The following is a 12914-nucleotide window of genomic DNA, read 5'->3' as shown; positions in this document are numbered from 1 at the left end:
AAAAAACTATTAAATGAAAGGAAAATACGCAGAGAGATTTGGGTGCACGAAATTTTTCGGAATCGCCCGGTACTTGGGGAATTTCACCATATGTATGAGCAGCTTCGAACGTTCCCAATAAAATTTGCCGAATACGCAAGAATGCAGGTGGAGACCTTTGACTATATTTTAAATAAAATTGAATCGCGAATTCAAAAGCAGCAGACATTCTTTCGAGAACCAATTGGACCCAAAGAAAGACTTTTTGTTACATTGCGGTTCGTAAAGGAAGCTTTTTTATTTTTATTGTTTATTTTTCGTTATGTGTATGTATGCAATTAGATGTATGTATGTGTAATTAGACTATGTATGAAGGTATAATGTATGAAAAGTGTGTAAGGTGTGTAACATAAAAATAATAACAAAAATAAATAATAAAAAATAATAATAAATAAAGAAAGAAAGAAATGACTAACAAAATATATAAATTATGAAAATAAATAAAATTAATCTTCCTCCAAATATTTGAGGACGACATTTTGAATGTCTGTCCTCATCCGTAGTTTTTGGCTTGCTGACAGGGAGCTCGGCAGCAAAGGTATTAAACTTTTGAAAAATAATAAATCGTCTGAGTCTTTGTTATTTGTATTATTTTCAATGTCCATTTCCAAGAGTTTTAATTTTTTATGTTCGATTTCTATTAGTTCGTTGTCCATGTCTTTTTGTCGTTTGTTATGTCGTTTGGACGGTCCTGGCTTTTCGATGTCATCTTTTGTCAAGGCAATTTCAGTGTCGTACAGTTCAGCACTATATGGCATTGATGTGTCGTCCATTAGTTCGATGTATGTGCCTCCTATATTTCCGTCGGTTTCTCCACCGAAATCATCCCTCAAAAAGTGCATTAAATTAAAATATTTAAATTTGAAAACGTGAGGCTCTGCTGCTGCTGCTCCTGATGCGAGTCTTGGCACATTTCGCTGGGCCTTGCGGTATTCGTCTTTTAAATACTTAAACTTTTTTTTTGCACTGCTCCGCTGAAAATAAAAATATGAAATGTTTCAGATATTTGTCGTCTGGTATTTCGATGAGAGCACTTGCATTCAGCTTTCGAATAGCGGAAAGCACTTTGCGGAAAATAATTACAGAAACATGCTCAGCGGTTTGGGAAGAATTAAATTCGACTCACATGATCCCATGTTAAGGCGCGAGCCCTAACTCCCAAACGGTCAGCTTTGTTGTTTTTGTAGTTGATACCGTAGATTGGTTGGCCGGCTTGGCTGTATTAAGATTTTCCAGTACTCCTATCCCTAAATAAAACTGTGTCAGAATCTTATCTTTCCACGGTGGACTAACGTACCTTTGCTTCTTTCAAGAATTTCACTTTATTTTCACTTTTCCCTCGGGTAGTTCAGCTAACGCCACTCTTCGGAATGATTAATCCAAATAAATAGTGGATGATTGGATAACTCCACGTGTCTTCACCATTCACTCTGCGATTGCTATCACGAAAATCTATATATACGTGTGCCGTAAGTGAAACTATGTAGGGGAATGATTTCACATGAAGAAAGTCTATTCGCCTGTACCTATTGCCTTCCTCAGCAGAGCTTTGAGCTTTAACATAACTGGGCAATCGGATGATCTTCTTGATCTCCTGCATTCCACCAATTTCTTCGAGCTATGCTAGCGAGGGCGGTATGAAAAGTATTTTTCTAGAAAGTGTACCTAACTTGTTCGACCTTTTCCTTTTTCTTTTGATTTTCTAATAGTTGGACTGTAGTGTTCTGTCTTCGCCAGTGAGTTAGGGCCAGAGCCTATTTAGGCTCTAACTCCGACATTGGCCAATAGATGGTTTTTCCTGACCTCATGTTAATAGGAAGCTAGGTTCGAAGGCGCGCATTCTTGCTGTGCTCGGGTCCAGCTCGTCGGATTGGTCGGGGTTCTTTCTCCCCTATATAATGCGCTTCAAAAAAAATAGACAGGATCTCGACGTTAATAGCAATAACCAATAAAAAAAATCATTTCCACTCTGCGCCGATACGCATTTAGAAAACGCTTAGAAAAAGTGTAGTTCGTCTTCTGTCTGATGGAGGGAACAGCGGTGATATGTGTCCCTAGTCTTTACCCACCCAACCATGACAAACACGTTTACATTCGGGCGTTGTCCCAATTCAAAGATCCAACATCTTCTAGTGCATTTTGAGGAAGATAAGCATAAGTACTTGACGGACGGAGATAATATTTAGTTTAGGCAGACATACTCATGATTACAAATTCCTTTTATTTTTATGTTAAATGTCCTTAAAAATGAGAGATTGTATTGATATATATATTTTTTACATAAATTACAGATATAATCCGATTCCTTACATTTACAAATAAACAAAAATATACAGACTTCCTTCTTCTTGGATCAGCAAAAAAACTTAATTATTTGAGCATTTGAGGGGGGAATATTCTTTCAAATCAGTATATATATACATATCTACTTTAACAAACTTACGCCTGCATTGGTGTTTAGGCATTGTGGTTTCAGCCACTAGTGGTACTCACAGTAATTGGTTAAACTCATCGGTGTATCGTTGGGCCCAAGATGACTTTGACGGATTCATTTGTATACGCTGTGTAATTTAGAGGTTGGTCAGTTTAAATGTATATATATATATAAAGAGAAACAAATTATCCCAAACTCATATTGCTCAGTTTTCAAAATCTTCAGTTACTTTACAAATTTACTCATTGGAGGAAGCTATTTAGTTACTACATTAATTAACACAATGATAAACGAGATATGAATATGTGGATCTAAACAGCTGGTTCTTAGAGCAGCAGCGTATAGATTTTTATGTGATAATGATAAGGGCGAACGGGAACTTGCACTTGAAATTTAACTTGAGAAACACGGGAATCAAAATAAAACAAAAATCTGCTGACAGCAATAGTGGTTCTGAGGCAATGTGGTTTAGGCTAGCCTAATTACTCAATCCTTTGTAAATTTTCGTAGGTTGGTGACGATTATGTCCTCCGGCTTTTTGAGATCGGCAGGTTCAAACTGAAGTTCAGACATCCAGCAGTGGTGTATGGTGGTTGGTCTTTCACGAGCTGTCAATGATTTCCGATATTGAGCTAGCCCAACGTCAACGGTTCACCCTTCACTTTGCCGCCGTGGATGTGCACTGCACTAACTCCCAAACGGTCAGCTTTGTTGCTTTTGTAGTTGATACCGTAGATTGGTTGGCCGGCTTGGCTGTATTAAGATTTTCCAGTACTCCTATCCCTAAATAAAACTGTGTCAGAATCTTATCTTTCCACGGTGGACTTACGTACCTTTGCTTCTTTCAAGAATTTCACTTTATTTTCACTTTTCCCTCGGGTAGTTCAGCTAACGCCACTCTTCGGATTGATTAATCCAAATAAATAGTGGATGATTGGATAACTCCACGTGTCTTCACCATTCACTCTGCGATTGCTATCACGAAAATCTATATATACGTGTGCCGTAAGTGAAACTATGTAGGGGAATGATTTCACATGAAGAAAGTCTATTCGCCTGTACCTATTGCATTCCTCAGCAGAGCTTTGAGCTTTAACATAACTGGGCAATCGGATGATCTTCTTGATCTCCTGCATTCCACCAATTTCTTCGAGCTATGCTAGCGAGGGCGGTATGAAAAGTATTTTTCTAGAAAGTGTACCTAACTTGTTCGACCTTTTCCTTTTTCTTTTGATTTTCGAATAGTTGGACACTACAACCAACTACCTCTGCCTCGGTTCTTATAATGGCCTCCCTTTCTTCTCAGAGTATGGGCTCCCGGGCTTGTAGCTGAAATATCTTTGATTCCTGTCTCTGCCTCTTCGGCTGCGTCACCAAGTTCCGCTGCAAGGGTATTGTTACCATAACGTAGTTGCGAAATAAGGCAGCATGCCGCACATATCGGGCATGCTGGTGTGGTCGTGATTGCTTCTATTATACAACATTTATGAAATCTATGATTACACGGAGTACTTGCAACTAACCCAGAGACCAAGATTACTTCATTACAAATAGCGCAAAACGGATCGCTTTGTTCGCGAGATTTCGAGATTTTCATTACTATGAGTAACAGGCATTTTAGCCATTTCTTTTTAATCCACTAACACAAAAAAACTTTCTCGAAACAAATTGCTTATCTCCTAATGTCCGTCTTTCCTTAGCTCATCAATATCTCAAAATACAAGAAAACAGACAAAAACGAGGTGGAACGTTGTGAGTTGCTGCGGACACCGCAACTCTACAGTTATACCCGATACTAAGTCAGTATGGCTCTCCTCCGGCAGACGCCGCTAATATTGAACCACACGACAAAGAGTGCGTGCGAGAGAGACAGAAAATCAGTCTGAGCGTGACGTCGGGCGCTGCGTAGCCACTGAAAATTGATTTGTTCCTTTTGGCTACAAAAATGATCCGATCTGATCCAGATTCAGCAATCTGATAGATATGGTCATTATCTATGATTCTGCTTTTTTAGTTTTCTCGAATGTGCAATATTGTGGATGCCCCAGATTTTCGTCCTTTGCGGGGCGGAAAAAGGTGTGGCGAAATTTGGACACGAAACGGTCAAGGTCCGATATCACAGGAGTGTGGATACCAAATTTGGTTGCTCTGGCTCTTATAGGTTCTGAGATCCTTGAACTCATATTTTGCAATTGGCAAAACCGACTATGAAACCTGTGTGTTAGAGAGAGAATTTGAATGAAATTGTTTTCTTGATTCTGGCTATAATAATTATACGATCTGGTTGAGATTTTACACTCTAGAACATATAGTCATCCTCTACGATTCTGCGTTTTTGGTTTTATCGTATCTTTAAAAATGTAGGTGCCACAGATCTTCGTCCTTTGTGGGGGCGGAAGTGGGCGGGGCGAAGTTTTGAAATATTTTTGTAGCAGTGACATATCACAGAAGTCTGGATCCAAAACATCGTTGCTCTAGCTCTTATAGTCTTTGAGCACTAGGCGCTGAAGGGGACGGACGGACGGACGGACGGACGGACGGACGGACGGACGGACAGACGGACAGACAGACAGGGCTCAATCGACTCGGCTATTGATGCTGATCAAGAATATATATACTTTATGGGGTCGGAAACGATTCCTTCTGGACGTTACACACATCCACTTTTACCACAAATCTAATATACCCCAATACTCATTTTGAGTATCGGGTATAAAAAATCGAAAACTCTCATCCAGCGCATTCCTCTATTTTAACTAAGTAACTATTTTTGTTATTCATCTACAACCATCTTAAATTGCTGGACAATGTCGGAAATTCTCCAGAGCATTGTAAATCCAAAACACTTTGAGATTGCTTCCTGTCAAGATTGTTTATTTTGCTCAGCATAGATCTATCAGGGTCGATCAATCCGGGATCCGAATTGCAATCGCTAAATCCCCCGATCGATTCCAGCCGAATACAAAACAACTTGTTGTGCAGCAAATGTTGTAGTGGCCAGTTGTGACTCTAAAACTCCAGAGAACAGCTTGGGAAGTACGGCCCTCGCGTTTAACATTAACTCTTCTCTTTACAAAAACAAGAAAAGAGATCAATTACAAGAGAGCAGTAGTTAAAGCTTCCATTGAAGAGCTTAATGTCTAATTTAGAGAAGCAGCGTGGATCTGTGGGAGTTATGTTTTAAAGCTTTACTAGAAATCATACGATTACTCCGTTAGTCGTGGAAGCTATGTGTAAGCTTTGCTTTGTCTAAAATCGTACGATTACCCCGTTGGTTTTGGAAGGTAAAGTTCCGATCTTAAGGGCTAATGCAAGTAATAGAACTTCTGGCTAGATCATTGCTATAGTGAAGCTGTACGAAGTCGGATGTGTCTTTTTATACAAATATATATATCCAAGTGAATTTGAAAACGTTGTGCAATCAAATACGTGCCAAGTAAATTGAAGTTCTGGTGGACTGCATTATTCCTTTTGGATTAAGAAAAATAAAAGGGCTGGAAATCTTACTACGTTCGACACTGGGAAAGAAAAAACCAATTGACCCCCCTCCAAGAACGAGGTCGTCAAAGTCCATCGATTTCTTAGTAGATCTGGGAAAGACCTCGGATTTCCCAGGAACCAGCATCTACATAAACCAACGATAACTACAACCAAATAAACCACAAAGAGACGTCCGAAGATATACTAGAGTGAAACCCGAAGTTATGTGGATGCATACTTGAGCTGAAGTACATTTTGGAGTAAGACGAGAAGAATGGTTTTCTTGCGAATTCGGAGAAACTAATATGCCGCACTCGTCACCCTTCTCGCTTATGAATTAAGCGCGCGGCTAAGGCTTTCGCATGTAGTTCTTCGCAGTGTGTGGAGTGGTTCTCAAACTGTGAAAATAAAACATTATTCTGCGGCGATCCACACTGCCGTTTAATAGTCGTCGTGTGAAAATGTACCAAACTATTAGTTTTGAGTCTCGTCATGAGATTTTCCATTTATTAAAGATTAGGCTACGCACTAACTATTTTTGTATTGTATAGATTTAAAAAGAAAAAAAAAACCAATAATGTATATAATTACCCATAATTAGAAATTAGCGCAAAGGAAAACCACATTTTTTTTAAGATCAGCCGTTGAGTGGCAAATCGTCGTCGTACGGGTATGGAAATGGAAAGAAAATCGGTGTTTCATCCGAATTAGAAGTGAAGACCTGTATATTCATTATTTTTCTCCCTTCCTCAGAATATGTTCCTACGTCGCCCCTTGAGCTCAACGGACACGCCGGATAATTCGTATAAAGTATGAGTGAGTTACGAACTTCCTTAAACGGAATTCTCGAGTATTTTCGAAATATACATCTGTCTTATAAAACTTCTATTCCGGTATATAAAACAACCATATCCGTGCCATAATTTAAAGCGGATCGGCTACTAATTTTTCGTTCACGTTTGCCTTCTAGTTATATAATTATCATATTTTTCTCTTCTTTCCAATTTAATTTCTTTTACGCCATATTCTCTACACATAAGTCCTATATACATATACACATATAACTAGGTATAACTTGCTACTATTTCCTCCTTCTTTATTTAATTACTTTATGCTAAGTTTATACTTATCTGGAAAACCATGAAGTCCAAACCCTTAAATTTTGAATTATTAAATAATAATTAGTAGATAATAATGGAACATTAAACCTTTCGTGTTTGTCCTGAGTAGAACCTGAGGAAGTCCGATGATCAAATAGAGATGCGCTCGTTTAGGGTTATGCTGTCGATTAAGCGGCATACAAAGGTAGGGAGGGTAGAGAAGGGGTCAAAGTCATCTGAGTTCCCCAAGAGCGACGGAATATAGCCTGACTATTTGTCGGTAGTCGGTTAACCAGTTAGTTAAAATTCACATTCTTTTCTTTTTGATTTCTTTTGTAGAGTTCCTTTTGAATATTAAATCAAGTGTACCTAAAACATCTTTGCGAATGTGTTCGTATAGCAGACAGGAGAGTAGGAAAGATCCCACGACATTCCGGCGAGCTAGTTAGAGCATAGCTAGAGGTACACGTTCCGAAATCCTGCTATACTATTGGTGTCTGACCGTCAAAAAAAGTATGTACAACCTCCATCCGTACATATGTACAATCTCACACCTCTACGAATATGAATTTCTGGCACATTACAATGTGAAATATAGTAAATGGATGGATTTGTAGAGCTTAAATGGAACTTAAAGAAAACTTTTGGGGCCCCACGTTGGGCGCCATGTTTGTGTAGTGTTCTGTCTTCGCCAGTGAGTTAGGGCCAGAGCCTATTTAGGCTCTAACTCCGACATTGGCCAATAGATGGTTTTTCCTGACCTCATGTTAATAGGAAGCTAGGTTCGAAGGCGCGCATTCTTGCTGTGCTCGGCTCCAGCTTGTCGGATTGGTCGGGGTTCTTTCTCCCCTATATAATGCGCTTCAAAAAAAATAAACAGGATCTCGACGTTAATAGCAATAACCAATAAAAAAATCATTTCCACTCTGCGCCGATACGCATTTAGAAAACGCTTAGAAAAAGTGTAGTTCGTCTTCTGTCTGATGGAGGGAACAGCGGTGATATGTGTCCCTAGTCTTTACCCACCCAACCATGACAAACACGTTTACATTCGGGCGTTGTCCCAATTCAAAGATCCAACATCTTCTAGTGCATTTTGAGGAAGATAAGCATAAGTACTTGACGGACGGAGATAATATTTAGTTTAGGCAGACATACTCATGATTACAAATTCCTTTTATTTTTATGTTAAATGTCCTTAAAAATGAGAGATTGTATTGATATATATATTTTTTACATAAATTACAGATATAATCCGATTCCTTACATTTACAAATAAACAAAAATATACAGACTTCCTTCTTCTTGGATCAGCAAAAAAACTTAATTATTTGAGCATTTGAGGGGGGGAATATTCTTTCAAATCAGTATATATATACATATCTACTTTAACAAACTTACGCCTGCATTGGTGTTTAGGCATTGTGGTTTCAGCCACTAGTGGTACTCACAGTAATTGGTTAAACTCATCGGTGTATCGTTGGGCCCAAGATGACTTTGACGGATTCATTTGTATACGCTGTGTAATTTAGAGGTTTGTCAGTTTAAATGTATATATATATATAAAGAGAAACACATTATCCCAAACTCATATTGCTCAGTTTTCAAAATCTTCAGTTACTTTACAAATTTACTCATGGGAGGAAGCTATTTAGTTACTACATTAATTAACACAATGATAAACGAGATATTAATATGTGGATCTAAACAGCTGGTTCTTAGAGCAGCAGCGTATAGATTTTTATGTGATAATGATAAGGGCAAACGGGAACTTGCACTTGAAATTTAACTTGAGAAACACGGGAATCAAAATAAAACAAAAATCTGCTGACAGCAATAGTGGTTCTGAGGCAATGTGGTTTAGGCTAGCCTAATTACTCAATCCTTTGTAAATTTTCGTAGGTTGGTGACGATTATGTCCTCCGGCTTTTTGAGATCGGCAGGTTCAAACTGAAGTTCAGACATCCAGCAGTGGTGTATGGTGGTTGGTCTTTCACGAGCTGTCAATGATTTCCGATATTGAGCTAGCCCAACGTCAACGGTTCACCCTTCACTTTGCCGCCGTGGATGTGCACTGCACTAAGGGCTCGCGCACACTATAGCTGAAAGCGGAGCTGAAATCAAAGCTGAAAGCTCAGCTGATCTGAGAGCTTTTCTCAGGCAGAATCAGCTTGCAGGTGCGTACATTGTCGGCTGATCTGATTGCTGAAAGCTGAAAGCCATAGACTCTCTCTCTCTTTAAACGTTACCAAAATGTTGTCGTCGCGCGTGCGTAAATTGTTGCTGTGCGAAAATGTGCAAATGAAAAAACTATTAAATGAAAGGAAAATACGCAGAGAGATTTGGGTGCACGAAATTTTTCGGAATCGCCCGGTACTTGGGGAATTTCACCATATGTATGAGCAGCTTCGAACGTTCCCAATAAAATTTGCCGAATACGCAAGAATGCAGGTGGAGACCTTTGACTATATTTTAAATAAAATTGAATCGCGAATTCAAAAGCAGCAGACATTCTTTCGAGAACCAATTGGACCCAAAGAAAGACTTTTTGTTACATTGCGGTTCGTAAAGGAAGCTTTTTTATTTTTATTGTTTATTTTTCGTTATGTGTATGTATGCAATTAGATGTATGTATGTGTAATTAGACTATGTATGAAGGTATAATGTATGAAAAGTGTGTAAGGTGTGTAACATAAAAATAATAACAAAAATAAATAATAAAAAATAATAATAAATAAAGAAAGAAAGAAATGACTAACAAAATATATAAATTATGAAAATAAATAAAATTAATCTTCCTCCAAATATTTGAGGACGACATTTTGAATGTCTGTCCTCATCCGTAGTTTTTGGCTTGCTGACAGGGAGCTCGGCAGCAAAGGTATTAAACTTTTGAAAAATAATAAATCGTCTGAGTCTTTGTTATTTGTATTATTTTCAATGTCCATTTCCAAGAGTTTTAATTTTTTATGTTCGATTTCTATTAGTTCGTTGTCCATGTCTTTTTGTCGTTTGTTATGTCGTTTGGACGGTCCTGGCTTTTCGATGTCATCTTTTGTCAAGGCAATTTCAGTGTCGTACAGTTCAGCACTATATGGCATTGATGTGTCGTCCATTAGTTCGATGTATGTGCCTCCTATATTTCCGTCGGTTTCTCCACCGAAATCATCCCTCAAAAAGTGCATTAAATTAAAATATTTAAATTTGAAAACGTGAGGCTCTGCTGCTGCTGCTCCTGATGCGAGTCTTGGCACATTTCGCTGGGCCTTGCGGTATTCGTCTTTTAAATACTTAAACTTTTTTTTTGCACTGCTCCGCTGAAAATAAAAATATGAAATGTTTCAGATATTTGTCGTCTGGTATTTCGATGAGAGCACTTGCATTCAGCTTTCGAATAGCGGAAAGCACTTTGCGGAAAATAATTCCAGAAACATGCTCAGCGGTTTGGGAAGAATTAAATTCGACTCACATGATCCCATGTTAAGGCGCGAGCCCTAACTCCCAAACGGTCAGCTTTGTTGTTTTTGTAGTTGATACCGTAGATTGGTTGGCCGGCTTGGCTGTATTAAGATTTTCCAGTACTCCTATCCCTAAATAAAACTGTGTCAGAATCTTATCTTTCCACGGTGGACTAACGTACCTTTGCTTCTTTCAAGAATTTCACTTTATTTTCACTTTTCCCTCGGGTAGTTCAGCTAACGCCACTCTTCGGAATGATTAATCCAAATAAATAGTGGATGATTGGATAACTCCACGTGTCTTCACCATTCACTCTGCGATTGCTATCACGAAAATCTATATATACGTGTGCCGTAAGTGAAACTATGTAGGGGAATGATTTCACATGAAGAAAGTCTATTCGCCTGTACCTATTGCATTCCTCAGCAGAGCTTTGAGCTTTAACATAACTGGGCAATCGGATGATCTTCTTGATCTCCTGCATTCCACCAATTTCTTCGAGCTATGCTAGCGAGGGCGGTATGAAAAGTATTTTTCTAGAAAGTGTACCTAACTTGTTCGACCTTTTCCTTTTTCTTTTGATTTTCTAATAGTTGGACTGTAGTGTTCTGTCTTCGCCAGTGAGTTAGGGCCAGAGCCTATTTAGGCTCTAACTCCGACATTGGCCAATAGATGGTTTTTCCTGACCTCATGTTAATAGGAAGCTAGGTTCGAAGGCGCGCATTCTTGCTGTGCTCGGGTCCAGCTCGTCGGATTGGTCGGGGTTCTTTCTCCCCTATATAATGCGCTTCAAAAAAAATAAACAGGATCTCGACGTTAATAGCAATAACCAATAAAAAAAATCATTTCCACTCTGCGCCGATACGCATTTAGAAAACGCTTAGAAAAAGTGTAGTTCGTCTTCTGTCTGATGGAGGGAACAGCGGTGATATGTGTCCCTAGTCTTTACCCACCCAACCATGACAAACACGTTTACATTCGGGCGTTGTCCCAATTCAAAGATCCAACATCTTCTAGTGCATTTTGAGGAAGATAAGCATAAGTACTTGACGGACGGAGATAATATTTAGTTTAGGCAGACATACTCATGATTACAAATTCCTTTTATTTTTATGTTAAATGTCCTTAAAAATTAGAGATTGTATTGATATATATATTTTTTACATAAATTACAGATATAATCCGATTCCTTACATTTACAAATAAACAAAAATATACAGACTTCCTTCTTCTTGGATCAGCAAAAAAACTTAATTATTTGAGCATTTGAGGGGGGGAATATTCTTTCAAATCAGTATATATATACATATCTACTTTAACAAACTTACGCCTGCATTGGTGTTTAGGCATTGTGGTTTCAGCCACTAGTGGTACTCACAGTAATTGGTTAAACTCATCGGTGTATCGTTGGGCCCAAGATGACTTTGACGGATTCATTTGTATACGCTGTGTAATTTAGAGGTTGGTCAGTTTAAATGTATATATATATATAAAGAGAAACAAATTATCCCAAACTCATATTGCTCAGTTTTCAAAATCTTCAGTTACTTTACAAATTTACTCATTGGAGGAAGCTATTTAGTTACTACATTAATTAACACAATGATAAACGAGATATGAATATGTGGATCTAAACAGCTGGTTCTTAGAGCAGCAGCGTATAGATTTTTATGTGATAATGATAAGGGCGAACGGGAACTTGCACTTGAAATTTAACTTGAGAAACACGGGAATCAAAATAAAACAAAAATCTGCTGACAGCAATAGTGGTTCTGAGGCAATGTGGTTTAGGCTAGCCTAATTACTCAATCCTTTGTAAATTTTCGTAGGTTGGTGACGATTATGTCCTCCGGCTTTTTGAGATCGGCAGGTTCAAACTGAAGTTCAGACATCCAGCAGTGGTGTATGGTGGTTGGTCTTTCACGAGCTGTCAATGATTTCCGATATTGAGCTAGCCCAACGTCAACGGTTCACCCTTCACTTTGCCGCCGTGGATGTGCACTGCACTAACTCCCAAACGGTCAGCTTTGTTGCTTTTGTAGTTGATACCGTAGATTGGTTGGCCGGCTTGGCTGTATTAAGATTTTCCAGTACTCCTATCCCTAAATAAAACTGTGTCAGAATCTTATCTTTCCACGGTGGACTTACGTACCTTTGCTTCTTTCAAGAATTTCACTTTATTTTCACTTTTCCCTCGGGTAGTTCAGCTAACGCCACTCTTCGGATTGATTAATCCAAATAAATAGTGGATGATTGGATAACTCCACGTGTCTTCACCATTCACTCTGCGATTGCTATCACGAAAATCTATATATACGTGTGCCGTAAGTGAAACTATGTAGGGGAATGATTTCACATGAAGAAAGTCTATTCGCCTGTACCTATTGCATTCCTCAGCAGAG

General features: G+C 38.6%; 2 long non-coding RNA genes across 2 annotated transcripts; both read right to left on the bottom strand.

Annotated features, from left to right (window-relative positions):
- Positions 1–666: 666 nt before the first annotated feature.
- LOC117186633 lies at positions 667–1476 on the bottom strand. The gene is made up of 3 exons (XR_004471614.1): positions 1337–1476; positions 1166–1286; positions 667–1013 (listed from the first exon to the last, which is right to left on the bottom strand). It is a non-coding gene; the product is annotated as an uncharacterized LOC117186633 (long non-coding RNA).
- Positions 1477–10023: 8547 nt separating this feature from the next.
- LOC117186625 lies at positions 10024–10833 on the bottom strand. Its single transcript, XR_004471612.1, has 3 exons — positions 10694–10833; positions 10523–10643; positions 10024–10370 (listed from the first exon to the last, which is right to left on the bottom strand). It is a non-coding gene; the product is annotated as an uncharacterized LOC117186625 (long non-coding RNA).
- Positions 10834–12914: the final 2081 nt, after the last annotated feature.

The sequence above is a fragment of the Drosophila miranda genome, chromosome XR (assembly GCF_003369915.1).
Source record: "Drosophila miranda strain MSH22 chromosome XR, D.miranda_PacBio2.1, whole genome shotgun sequence".
NCBI classification, from domain to species: domain Eukaryota; kingdom Metazoa; phylum Arthropoda; class Insecta; order Diptera; family Drosophilidae; genus Drosophila; species Drosophila miranda.
This window is presented reverse-complemented; position numbering and strand designations above follow the sequence as displayed.